The sequence below is a fragment of the Octopus bimaculoides genome, chromosome 3 (genome assembly GCF_046866305.1).
Source record: "Octopus bimaculoides isolate indiv1 chromosome 3, ASM4686630v1, whole genome shotgun sequence".
Taxonomy (NCBI): domain Eukaryota; kingdom Metazoa; phylum Mollusca; class Cephalopoda; order Octopoda; family Octopodidae; genus Octopus; species Octopus bimaculoides.
The window spans coordinates 55,830,254-55,845,253 of record NC_142930.1 but is presented as its reverse complement, the minus strand read 5'-3'; the positions used below and the strand labels follow the sequence as shown (position 1 = coordinate 55,845,253).

The following is a 15,000-nucleotide window of genomic DNA, read 5'->3' as shown; positions in this document are numbered from 1 at the left end:
GCGGCCGCCATATCGCATTCACATCTTATCCAACAGACTTCAAAAAGAAATTAAATTCATTGAATACTGTAGACCAGTGGTTCCCAAAATGGGCGGTATTTCTCCCTTTTGGGCGGTGGAAAGTTCCAAAAGGCCTTTGAAGAAAAGTGGGGCGTTAATGGGGTAGCGATTCATATAAAAAGCGAGGTGATAATGGGATAGCGATTCTTGTAAAAAACAACAAAATAATGAGTTCATTAGGTTAAGTTTTATTTGTGAAATACAGTTGCTTTGAATTTGCTTCAGAAAGAGGTCCATGATGTGATGGTTAGTTGGAGTGGGGACGCTAGGAATGTGACCTGGGTGTCAAGGGAGCGGCAGCCCGGAAAAGTTTGGGAACCGCTGATGTAGACCTACACATGTATCTGGACGACAGAAATGGGACGGAAAAAGATGGAATGGCCATGTTGGGATAAATTTGATCAAACCTCTGGACCTCAATTAACAACAGCAATAACCTGAAATATTTCAAGCCAGAATGAGAGCCTGGTGGAAGGAAAAATCCCATTGTAACTGTTGAGGAACTAGCACAGAATCTTGCATTTGGTCATTCAACCATTAATAGACACCTTGCGTGCCATAGAAAAACTCAGTAACTTGGGTCAATGGGTTCCTCACAAACTTTCCTTGTTCTGAACCGAATAGTGACTGGTGATGAGAAATGGGTTTCTATAAAAATATCAAGCGCCAAAGAAAGTGGGTTGGGAAAGAAGAAAGAAGATCTTTACCCACGTAAGGTGTTATCTGTTTGGTGGAATATGTATGGTTTAGTCCACTTTGAACATTTAAACCCAAACCAAACGATAACAAAGGAGATCTGCTGTGAACAGCTTGAGCGGCTTAAGTCAGCGCTAGAACAAAACAACTATCTTTGGTTTCAAGACGAAAGGTGATCTTCCATTTGGGATAATGCTCGGCTACATACAGCGAGAATGACATTCCAAAGGCTGGAGCAGTTTTAATGGGAAACAGTTCCCTCCCCCACCATATTTCACAGACATTTCCCTATCTGACTATCATTTATTCTGCTATCTTCAAAATCATTTGGACAGAAAAAATATGAATTCTGTAGATGAGGTCAGAACAGTAATGGAGGAGTATTTTTCGCCACGGACAAGTGAAATTTGGAAGAGGCGCCTTGCAAGTCTACTAGGTAGATAGAAGAGCATTGTAGAGAATGAAGGAGAGTATATTTTAGATTAGAAAAAGAACTTTGTTTATCTAAAATTTGAAAAATAAAAGAAGTATAAAAAAACCGCTTTATTTATGGGATGACCCAATAACTATCAAAGTCCTGTCGCAGCAGCTTTTACGTTCAAAAATTGTTTATGGTGGACTTCTATGTCCTTGATCTTCCACGCGGAATTCGTGAAATTCAACCAGGAAGAAATTGGAGATTTGTTTTCATTTATAATTGCTTTTGTTAAGTATAATTGTTTATTGATTACTAGAATAATTATTTTTGTATGTCAGAAAATTCTTAAAGTAGAAAATTCGAACTGTTAACAATGATTAGTAACTACAAGAACGATAAATTAATTGTAATGAATTAATATGTGCCCGATTGTACATGCATGTACGCATACAATCTTACACATGCATACCTTCATAGATACAAACATACATACATACATACATACATACGCACATACGTACGCAAATGTAAATACCTGTGATATACCTTCGTTAAGGAGTTATTGTGCGAATAATGACAAAGGACTGGGCTATCGAAAACAGAAATCTGTTATGCACACACTCAATGATAATAATAATGTTGATGATGATGATGATGATGATGATGATGATGATGATGATGATGATGATGATGATGATGATGATCAACTATACATCAGATATGTATTAATACTCATAGTTTTGTAGCAACATATATTTCAGGTGTCGGTGGTTGTAATATATATTCAATAAAGCAAAGATTTCTTGAAAGCTGGCTATATACAGAGGCAGATAACGAAAAATTACATTTTTATTCTCCATTTGAGTTTTTGTTTTCCTTTTTAGAATAATAGGTTTAAATTTTTCTTTCCATTCTTTATCGAGAGTTGTCTGTTCATCGAATGCTACCATATATGTGTTGCATCATATTTCATTTTGATGCTAAGTCACAATAATGTAGCAGCAGCAGTGGCAGGAGAAGCAGAAGCAGCAGAAGCAGCAGAAGCAGCAGAAGCAGCAGCTGCAGCAGCTGCAGCAGCAGCAGCAGTAGTAGTAGTAGTAGTAATAGTAGTAGCAGCAGCAGTAGTAGTAGAAATTAAAATACTGTAAACCATTTAACCATCGCTAGATACTGTCTGTTCTACTATTACAACAATGTAAATATTGATTTCTTTAATTGATATGACGCTACTAGCGACTAGCCGAATAATATGGTATATTACGACGTTAGTGTATTACTGGTACTCAGTGATGCTCTTGGCGAATGAAATTTGAAATTAAACATGCCTTTATTAAATGCATTAGGCATGTAGTCATGTGCGATACTGTATTTATGCCACACTTCTCAGCCTGGAAATCCCAATCTACGATTTAGTGTCACGTAGCAAATATATATATATATATATATATATATATATACATATATAATCAAAATAGTAGGGTAAAAAATTGGATATTAATTAATATCAATTTAATACCAGGGAACTAGCACATTAAAAGAATCAGGAGATTCAGAAAAATTATCTGAGATCTCAAAGGATTATTGTATATGTATATATAAAAGGTCTCTGATATATATATATATATATATATATATATACACACTCATATACACACACACACACACACATATATATATATATATATATATATATGTATTTATGTATATTTATGTACATGTATGTATGTGTAAAAGTGTGTGTATCTGTATGCATTTATATTGATAACTTAACCTTATGAACTTTCTACACCCAAGTACCTTAATCTTATCTACCAAATACTTCAGTTCACTGAAGGGATGGAAGTAAAGTGGGATACTATGAGCTCTTGGCTAAAACACCTGTAATAAACTATTCTATCTTCTATGTTCTACGTTATATATTCTAATAATTACTGGTATTTTTATATATGTGAAGCGTAATATGTTATACATGTATTGTTATAATTGTTTTTGTTTTTGATAAATAAATAAACATAATATAATGTCTAAAAGTTGATGAATACCACCTCTTGGTCCCCTCCATTTTCTTATTGCCGTATATATATATATATATATATATATATATATATATATATTGAGTTAGAAAACAGAGTGATCTAATGGATACAAATTAATTTACTAATTAATCAACATATTAACCAACAATTGTTTCATTTCTCAAATAAGATTAATATTACAAAACATATATACTCTTATACTTGTTTCCGTTATTTGACTGTGGCCATGCTGGAGCACCGCCTTTAGTCGAGCAAATCGACCCCAGGATTTATTCTTTGTAAGCCCATTCCTTATTCTATCGGTCACTTTTGCCGAACCGCAAAGTTAAGGAGAAGTAAACACTCCAGCATCGGTTGTCAAGCGATGTTGGGGGGACAAACACAGACACACAAACATATACACACACACACAGACACACATACATACATACATACATACATACATATATATATATATATATATATATATATATATATATATATATATATATATATATATATATATATATATATATACATGTATACGACGGGCTTCTCTCAGTTTCAGCGCAAGCGCCTCGAGCACGGCTACTAGTTTTAAACTTTCAAATATTTTACCAACAGTGTGGTTTATTCTATCAGACTAAGGAATAAGTTAGACAAAGCAAGATTGGCTTAGTCTGACTTTCTCCTTGCACTCATTTTCTCTCTCCCTCCCACCGCCACTTTTGCACCTTGTTACTGCTCCAGTTCTTCCAGTTGGGCTATTCTCTCGTTCCTTCGTAACAAGAAATTTGTTTTAATGACAGGCCTCAATTTCTCTCTTTGTTATTCAGGTAGAATTTTAACAGAAGTCTTAATTTCTATACTCATTAATGCTAGTAACACCATCATTGACCATTAAGAACATTGTACACGCAAACGGATTTATACTTTACACTTATGGCTACACCGGTGACTAATGAGGCTAGGTGAAGGTAGAGAGACAAACAGGCAAAAGCTATAAATGTGGTCGAGAGAGAATGCAAATTATACACTGAATAATACAAATTATACTTAATGCTTCTGATTCTTTATTCTCATATCGATTATCAACATTATGTTCTGAAGACACGACAGCTTTGGTTCTTATTAAATATATCTATGAGCTATCGGTAGAGACAGTATGCTCTCTCTCTCTCTCTCTCTCTCTCTCTCTCTCTCTCTCTCTCTCTATTAGTAAGAGCATCAAACCCTCTATGAAACCGAACTTCTCTGCCTGAAAATCTCTGAAGCATACACTGAATAATACTTTTTACAGAATACACTATCCCTGGGAAAACTGGGCTATTGTAGACTCGATATGTTTGAAAATAGATTGGTTGGAGTCAACCTTAGGCTAATCAATTTTAGTAGTGATAAACTTACGTTTCATAATCATTTAGCCTTATAAGTATGTTTAGATGAAACGTTGTATAAAGCATTTACATAGCCCAATAGAAAGTCCTCTACATTGTTTCTCAGATTGCTAGTTTATCAGCGTTATCACATTGAGATCGTAGATGTCTGTTTTAAAGAAGTTGGATTTTGGATAATGCTGTTCGAATTAACTATAAACGAGAGGAAAAATGTCTCGGATGTTAGAGCTGGTTATGTATATTCATGATCAGACACGATCTCGGAGCTGTACATATATAGGTGTTACGATTAATCCATATAGATGTGTAGAATGAAAAATCTTATGAAGGTGGTTCTGTTAAGAGTAACGTTTTTTTCTTTTTTTTTCTTGCTTATCTCTTTATATGAATATCAGAAAGGAGATTAGTCAATGTTAATTGTTTCTAAAAGAGCCAAAAGGACATAAAGTTGCAAAAAGGTAGTTGACTAATGCGATACGAGTTTTTGACTAGTGCTTTATTATTACTATTATTATTTTTTCTTTGACCCGGGAAAAATAAAAAGTAAAGTTCATCTCGGTACGATTTGAATTCACAATGTAAATAGCCTGAACAAATGCCGTGAAGTATTTTTTCTAACGCACTAACGATTCTGCAAATCCACCATCTTGATTAGACAATGATAAGGATATTTCAAATATATTGTTGTAGAAATGTATAGGTTGGCAAATTACTGTCAGAGAAGACGTTGTCTTATTTTTTTCTCTCGCACTTTCTTTCCTATAAGTCTATGCCAACACTTTCTTACTTTTATAAAATCGAAATTATCTGATATTGATGTCTTTGTATTTCCTGCTGCAGTTTTTTTTTTTTGCAGAGGCCCACGCAATGCCATAAGTGCAAAACTGCACATTTTCAAATATGCGTACGCGTTCATATATACATACATACACATATACACACATATCTACCGTAGATATTAGATATTTCTATGTAGCCAGAAATTATGATTCAACGTTTCAATATATTAGCTAATCAATAGCTCTAAGCATAAATTTTCATTTCAATAGAGCACTCTCACTGATTTGTTTATGTATAATGAAATCATTCTCAGGATAACTGTGACATATGTGTTCACTTATATATCACTTTATTCACAATACAGGTTCTCGATTGGCATTTAGTAGTTCGAGCATTTTAGCAATTGTTTTAGCTGTGCATGCAGCTCATAGGCACGTATTTCATTTGTTCCGGCTTTTTTGTTTAATATCGACAATTTTTTTGTTGTATAGAAGCAGCTCTACATAAATTACGGAGTTATTTACTCTTGTTTTAAAAAAGTTCTCGATGAGGTATCTGCATTCGGCGACTCGGTATGGACAGTAGATATTGTTTCCATATCGCTAGGTGTTTTCGAATATCTCTCTGTTTATATATATATATACATAGATTTATAAAATATTATACACACACACACACACACACACACACACACACACACACACAGACACACACACACACACACACATACATATATATATATATATATATATATATAGAGAGAGAGAGAGAGAGAGAGAGAGAGAGAGATACATAGATAGATATAGATAGATAGATAGATAGATAGATAGATTTAGAAAATATTAGCTTTTATTAAAACTAAAGATTTTATTACAAGTTATTACTTCTATTTGTTATTAATTGTTACTTCTATTAAAGATGAAAAAATAACTTAAAATATTTTTTGCACTTTAAAAAAAATCAGTTTTTTTTTTTTTTAAATTAATAATTAGAAATTTGAATAATAGTAGTACATAATTAGCTAGTACAATAACTAGAATAATGCAAAAATTAGTTATATATTACAGTAAAATCTACGTATAACAAAAAATTCACAGTAAAATTTGCTTTAGTTATTGTTTAAGTTATTGCCAAGTCTTCACATTTTTAGTCTTGACTCATTACCTATTTTTTACATAATGAATTTGCCTACCATATATATTATTCTACTTTTTATAAAACTTTAGCTATATTGGTACATCTGGTTCTCATTATTTAAGTATTCTAGTGTGTCAATATTTTAACAAAATGATGGTACATTTGTTAATTATAATGTTACTTCGTAAATTAAAATCAAATAATTTTTTACATTCTAATCTTATCCTACTCTTCAGTAAAGATTTTCTTGTTTTATCCTTTACCAGATGTAATAAGCTGCCCTGAGAATATTATTTCTCTTGCTCGCATTTTTCCATGTAATCCATGTTTTTTCCAGGCTATGTTATTACACTAATAAATAATGTGTCAACTGTGTCAATTAGCGGTGTCGTTGATATTTTTTTCCTTACATCAATGACGCCGGTGACATCTATTAAAAGTCCACTTATAGAACTATATTCATAAATAAAGTATAGAACTATATTATCACCCTCAAATTTGTGAAACAAACAACACTTTCTTTTATTCTTTTATTTGTTTCAATCATTTGCACCTCCATTTTAGTCGAGCAAATCGACCCCCAGGACTTATTTTTTGTAAGCCTAGTACTTAGCCTATCGGTCTATTCTGCCGAACCGCTAATTTACGGGGACGTAAACGCACCAACATCAGTTGTCAAGTGATGGTGAGGGGACAAACACAGACACACAAATATATATATATATATATGTGTGTGTGTGTGTGTGTGTGTGTGTGTGTGTGTGTGTGTGTGTGTGTGTATACGACGGGCTTCATTTAGTTCAGTTTTCGCCTACCAAATCCACTCACAAGCCTTTCGTGTAGCCGAGGCTATAGTAGAAGACACTTGCTCAAGGTGCCACACAGTGGGACTGAACTCCTAACTTCATTGCATGAATCTAAAAACTTGATTGCATGAGATTGATACCATGAAATTCCTCGAATTGAGCTCTATTATTTAAGCTTAATTAAAATATAGTTTGTTTTGAAATGAAAAAGTTAATTATGCTTAAATCTAATTTTTCGCCTTACATTTTTCATGACTTTTTGCCTCATGATATTTTATCCAAACTTTTGTTGCATAGGAACAAAACTATGAAATTCTTTATGCTTTCTTCTATCATTGAAACTAAAATAAATATATTTTGCTTTTAAAATAAAAAAAAAAGTTATTAAGATTTAAACTTGATTGGTGGCGTTACTTACTCTCCTATAACGATGGTACAAATTTTGATGTAAACTGTTTTCTATTGGATCAAGTCTCAATCTTTTTATGCCAAAATGTAGCTAGGGACCAGTCCTCTTCAAAAATGTTAAGTTTTTAATTTGGTGAAGAACTGAATTAGCGACAAGCTCTGAAAGGTTTTGCGTGTAAGTAAATTGTGGCCTTAAGAATATTATTCAACTGATATGTGTGTGTGCGTGTATTTCTCCAAGTAGCCGACACGTATGTGAAGGCGCATGGCTCAGTAGTTAGAGGGTCATGCTCACAATTATGATGTAGCGAGTTCGAGTCCCGAACGGGACTGTGTGTTGTGTTCTTGAGCAAGACACTTTATTTCACAGCGTTCCAGTTCAGTCAGCTATAAAAATGTGTTGCAACGTCACTAACGCCAAGCTGTATCGGCTTTTGTCTTTCCCTTGGATAACATCAGTAAGGTAGTGAAGGGAGACTGCATGAGCAACTACTGGTCTTCCATAAACAACGTTGCCTGGATTTGTGCTTCGTGGAGGGCGACTTTCAAAGCGCAATCCTATGGTCATTAATGACCGAAGGTGGTCTTTACTCTTATAATATATATATATATATATATATATATATATATAATGTTGTATTTCGGGTTGACCGGATTTTTTTGCCAAATAAACACACGCACTATATATTTGTTCTTCTCGTTTATTACTCCTTTATTACTGTCCTTATTTTTTTTTTTTTAACTCATGTCCATTGTCCGAAAATCTTTCGTCACGCATTTGTGACCTCTTCAGAGACACTTTTTGTTTTCGTGTGTTCTCTTGCACCATTTACTCCACATACTCCGTTCTAAGAGATGGAGTAAGTGAAACAAGAACACACACGAAAATGAAAAGCGTCGCAGAATAGTAATAAGCTTAAGAAGTTAGATCCTATATATAATGTAAGTGTATCTAGGTAGTAACTTCTAGATATTAATGAAAATGTGATATAGTACAAAATAAATAAAGTAAATAAAAATAAATATCTATAGCTCACCACCTAGATACACGTACATTATATATAGGATCTAACTTCTTAAACTTATTACTATTTTGTATGCATCCTTCCAAGAAAAATGTTAACCTTAGTTCTATAAGCTTATAATAACCCTGAAAATTTCTGCCCATATAGTTAAAAACGATACCATTCTTAGCTTATAACCAAATGCTTAGAATTGCATATCAACTAGGGGCTAGAACTGAAACATATGTGTAGGTTTTTATCTCATCTCCCATTTTCTTTTTGAGCTGTACAACTTTTAATTAATTGGTATTGTTCTTTTTAAAATTTCAACATTTTTATACCGTAGAAATTAATTATTCATACATCCATCTTTCTCCATTTTCTTTCTTTCAATATTGATAATATTTATTACAGCAATAATTCCTAACATATCGCAGAGACCTTCTCATTATATGATAGTGATTAACCAGTGAAAGTTTTGGGATTATATAATCCCTAATGTGAATCAAACATTCTCGAATTGACTATGTGTGTATGTATGTATGTATATATATATATATATATATATATATATATATATATATATATATATATATATATATATCTTTGGAGAGATATTCTTATTAGTGAAGCTGCTGACCTCTGTGACGGTACATGCTTTTTCTTCTCTGTCCCTAACAATATTTGGTCTAAAATGTAATGGCAAAGTCACCTTCTCAATTCATGCTGACTCATAAGGGCCGCTTTCCTGGTTTCATGGCGTATATATTCCCCACCTGGACAGGACGCCTTCCGTCGCAAGATTACTCATTTTTGCTAGCTGAGAGGACTGGAGCAACGTGAAATGAAGGGTTTTGTTCAAACACACGACGCATCATCCGGTTCAGGAATCGAACCACAATCTTACGATCATGAGTTCAAGCCTCTAACCACTAAACCAGGTACCTCCACAATATCCGGTTTGCTATACTTACATTTGACTTAGAAGTTTTGACGGGAATACTCCACCAATATTCTTTGTTGTGATATTTGTGTAAGAATTCAACAAGAGAAGGGGGTTCTCTATATTTATTCCAGGTCAGTCTTGATTTTAATGGCATTGTATATTGTGTTGTATACGATGGTAATGTCTTGATGACATATTTCAGCAGCTGCAAATCACGTGTGATGTTTTTCCCAGAAACGCGACATAATCTACATTTTTTGCTGAATCCTGGGGCGCCAAAGGCTTCATTTTCTCTTTTGATAACAAGGTATTTCGAAGCAATCCTATATTCTTGGATTGAAAATGCATAGTCCTTTGAAATGTGATGTGATCTAACGCTAATGAGTCCAAGATAAACTGCACGCCATGTCGATATTGTGTATGTATGTACATGGGCCCAGAAACAGGATCGCTTTCACTCCCTAAAATTTTTGTGGAGTGCAAAATCATAATTTGCACCATTACTTACTTTTCGCAGGTTGAGAAAACAGTAAAAGGTGATCTGTAAAAAGTACCTTGAATTAGGTTTCTTCTTAAAGAACATAGATAAATAAAACAAAAAAACATGATCTTGTTTGTAAAACTTTTTGGGATCTGGGTTTGCACCCCATCAGCAAATTTCGTTCCCGAGCCATTGTGTATGTGTGTGTGTATGTATGTATGTATGTATGTATGTATGTATGTATGTATGTGGGAGAATATACGAAAAAACAACAACAGACGAGGACAGGTGGTGTAAATAACAAAAGGATGTATTAGTATGACGCTCGGGAATACGGAAAGTCTTTGATGTTTCGAGCTACGCTCTTCAACAGAAAGAATACGGAGACAAGGAGAAAAACACGGAGAAAAAAATTGAATAGTGTCCAGTCAACGGTCAAATGTATGTATGTATGTATGTATGTATGTATGTATGTACGTATGTGTGTATCTGTATATATATATATATATATATATATATATATATCATCATCATCATCATCATCATCATCGTCGTCGTTTAACGTCCGCTTTCCATGCTAGCATGGGTTGGACGATTTGACTGAGGACTGGTGAAACCGGATGGCAACACCAGGCTCCAATCTAATTTGGCAGAGTTTCTACAGCTGGATGCCCTTCCTAACGCCAACCACTCAGAGAGTGTAGTGGGTGCTTTTACGTGTCACCCGATATATGTATATATAACAAATAATAAATGAGTATATGCATATATATGTACAGGTATGTGCATACCTACGTCTACCTGTATATATAGGTGCATATCTGGGTACAGGACATTGCAAACAAAACGTAGACAAGAAAATAATAATAACCAGAGTACAGAAAACACACAAGCCACATAGAGAACATTTTCCTTCATCGGCTACCCCCGTTTTGAGAGAAAGAAACAGATTAAAAGAGAGGAAATAAGGTTATGCAGAATCCTATATAAAACAAATGGCTGACTTAGCGAAAAATGAAAATGTGAATGACATTTATAAATATAAAGATAAAAATATCGATATAAAACAATTGTAACCAATAATTAATAAATCTGAGTAGAGAGGTAAAATATATCTACTCAGCATATTCCTCAATTGTCAAAACAAAACCCATCAGGTGAATTTTCCTCAACGTTTTAGTGTATATACTACACTCTCTCTCTCTCTCTCTCTATCTCTCTCTCTCTCTCTCTCTCTCTCTCTCTTCACTTTTCTTTGATAACCAATATTTGCTTTATATTTCTCCCAGTACCTGTCACGTATAAAATTATTCTTTCTTTAAAGCCTCGTCGATCAAGGAAGACCACATACCTGCACTTAGTTCCTCACCAGTACGACTCGCTGTAAATCCATAGCGTTAAATTGTAAATACATCTTGGAAAATTACATCCTCCGAGATCATTGCCTGAGATTTCATGGCGTAAATTTATCGCCTGTTGATTTCATCGCGGTAAATTCATCGATTAGTAAGATTTTACCGCGTTTTATTCGTCGCCCAATAATTTTATCACTTAGTAATTATGTCACAAGTCAAGCCATTGTCGGGAAATTTATTATCATATAGTTTAAAATTGGTCGCATTTTTACACTTACAAGAAAATAAAGAAATCCCGTCTACTTCATTCATTGTATTGTCTGTTAATATTTACGCTTTTCCTGATATTGCAATAGAAGATTCAAATCTACCTATTTTGTCTGGCAGCTTAACAAGTTTTGTAAAACTTACATTCATCTGAATGGCTTTTAATATAAGTGAACGAACTAATAAAACTTTCATTGCTATTGGTTATTGCGCCAGAGAAAGAAAACTGATATACGTATACAGAAATGTGATCAATATCATATAACAATAATAGACTTCACCTTGTCAAACGTCTCGAAGAACAATCGTGTCAGCAATGTTGCTTGAGTTAAAGCTGTGAAACAGTTCAGTTTAAGAATTGCATACGATTCAAGGAACGGTTGTATCGTAGCCACGTTGCATTGTGCGAAACAACTGTATCTCAGTTGCCTGCGACGCCTTTATGAAGGGGAGCATCGAGGTTTGACAACACAGGATTCTCCAACCTAGAATATTTTCTCCAGCTTAGGATACTTCTTGAATATAGAGTCATTCTTTTTGCCTTTAACTCTGATATCGGAATAACGGGATTTATTTTATTATAATCTCATATTAGACATCAGTTTTTTCCAATGAGATATTTAGAAATGAAGATAAGACTTTCAACATAGCTCCATACTTATTCCGTTAGCGTTACACGGTACATTGTATCATGAATGATACCGTTTTATCTTTTACCTATACAGTAATGGTTTCTGATTTAAGCACAAGACTAATGATTTCTTGGGAAAAGGAAATAGTCGATTCCATCAACTCCGGTACCTGGCTGGTACTTTATCAACCACGAAAAGAGGAAAAGTTGACCTCAACAGCATTTGAACTCCGAGTGGTAAGAACAGAAAGAAATACCGCTAAGTATTATTTATTTATTTATATATTACCTCCGCCTTCGTTAAGGCGGAGGTAATAAATATTGTTTTTCAGTTGCGTTTGTTTGTTTGCTTGTTTGTTTACTCGTGGACAAGATATCTCAAGAACTGCTAGATGGATTCGGATGAAACTTTCAGGGGTGTTTGGCCTCATGACTAGCACGAACTGATTCGATCCATCCAGTACTGGACAATGATTCTGGATTATTTTCCCGGATTTTTTACTTAAGTTTTGAGAGCAGTTAGGTTCATTTTTTGTATTCTCGTTTGTGAGAGAAGTCGAGTCTTTTTCAGATATTCTCATTTAAAAAATCATCTCTGGCTGATCGTTGAGAGGACCTTGGTGTTGACTTGGCGGAGGTTTGAGCTCTCTGAGCGATCTTGCTTAATTTATGTTTTAACGATTCTGCCAGCTTGCTACCTCCTGTGTGTACAATAATGAGAAAAAACGAAGAGCGTAAAAGCAGGCTTTCAGCAAACTAAAGCCCTACGAGTTTAGTTAATTTTTTTATAACTGTGTGTTCTCAACTTCAAGTGAAAGAAAAAAGTTTTTTTTCCATTTCTTTTAGTATGCATTTCAATCCATTGAAACGGATAGTTTGAAAGTATATTATTAAGACGTTAAATATCTCTTGACTGCAGCCTGTTATAAATGTAGTTCATTCATTCAAATAGTTATGCGATAATAACAGGTTTCATGCTAAAGACTAGCTGGTCTTAGATTAGATAAGGAATAATCTGGACATCCAGAACGTTTGCTAAGTTCAGTGACCTGCTTCCTTTCATCATGTACTCTGGAATTATTTTGTAGCTGCCTAGGAAGTTACATCTAAGAAACAATTCTTGTGATGATTGTCATCGGTTATTCAGTGAATTGATAGAGGCATTCTATATTTCGATCTTAAATTTTTAGATGTCTAGAAAAAACACAACCAAGAAAGAAATCGAACAGTATATCACCGATAAATATGTTTTTTTAAAAATCCATTTTGCAGAAAATAAAAGTTAAGCAACAAGAATTCAGCACGACCTAATCAATAAAAATAAAAATTGCAAAGTCTTTTTTGTTTTGTTTGTTTTTATATTAAGAGGCATTGCTCATAGTCATTTAAAAATTTCTTGCTCTCTACAATTTAAAACAGTTTTATCTTTTTACTGCATTCTTTTGTATTCTATTTTTAAAATTAACTTTGATTTATTTTTCATGTATGTATTGGATAAATTTGATATTATCAATTTTTTGTCGTTAGTTTTCGTTGTCATTTGAAATGGAAGTGACATATTCACTCTGTAAAAGAAAACTGCAACTAATGTCTAGAAGTGTATTTAGTCAGCCGACAAAATAGGATGGATTTTGCATAACGATAGCTTTACCGAAGATTATTTAGTTCATGGTGAAATGACCAGGCAATGAAATTACAGGCATTGTATTTACCAGACCGTAATTATTCTCGATGAATGTAGTAACGAGTTTTCTGGTCAGCCTAAATGGTGTAAGAATAACCAAAGTTATTTTTTAATGGAAGACCATTAGTTATCCAAGCATCTCATCTCCCTCCTCGCTGATACTGTGCAAAGAAATATCAAGAGCCGATATGAATTAGCACCAGTGTCGTTGCAGGTGAACTCAAAATGCGTTTCGACTGAAGCCTTAATGATTTTTATACATAATTATATTACGTGGCACTCAGTCGGTTGCGACGACGAGAGTTCCAGTTAATCCGATCAACGGAACAGCCTGCTCGTGAAATTAAGGTGCAAGTAGCTGAGCACTCCACAGACACATGTACCCTTAATGTAGTTCTCAGGGAGATTCAGCGTGACACAGAATGTGACAAGGCTGGCCCTTTGAAATACAGGTACAACAGAAATAGGAAGTAAGAGTGAGAGAAAATTGTGGTGAAAGAGTACAGCAGGGTTCGCCACCACCCCTACCGGAGCCTCATGGAGCTTTAGGTGTTTTCGTTCAATAAACACTCACAACGTTTGGTCTGGGAATCGAAACCGCGATCCTACAACCGCGAGTCCGCTGCCCTAACGCCTGGGCCATTGCGCTTCCACTACATAATTTTATAATATATTAGTGAATGATTTTTCTGTGGAAAGAGACGATTATCCTATCATGTACATTTATATTTAACACATTTGTATCAACTCAAGCGCGGAAACTTCACTAAGAAAAAGAAATTCACCTCACAAACAAACTCTGTGAAAAACCTAACTGGAGGCAACGAATGATGTCATCGGACTGAATGACACTTGCAACCGTACCTTTGCGCTTTATCAGCAACACACCGTATCCATAGTTCATAGCACAGAGTG

At 34.3% G+C, this 15,000-nt stretch overlaps 1 protein-coding gene across 1 annotated transcript in view; it reads right to left on the bottom strand.

Moving 5' to 3' along the window:
* The window catches only part of LOC106868455 (atrial natriuretic peptide receptor 1), an 880,915-nt gene that overhangs the window by 829,503 nt on the left and 36,412 nt on the right, over positions 1-15,000 (bottom strand). The window lies entirely within an intron of this gene.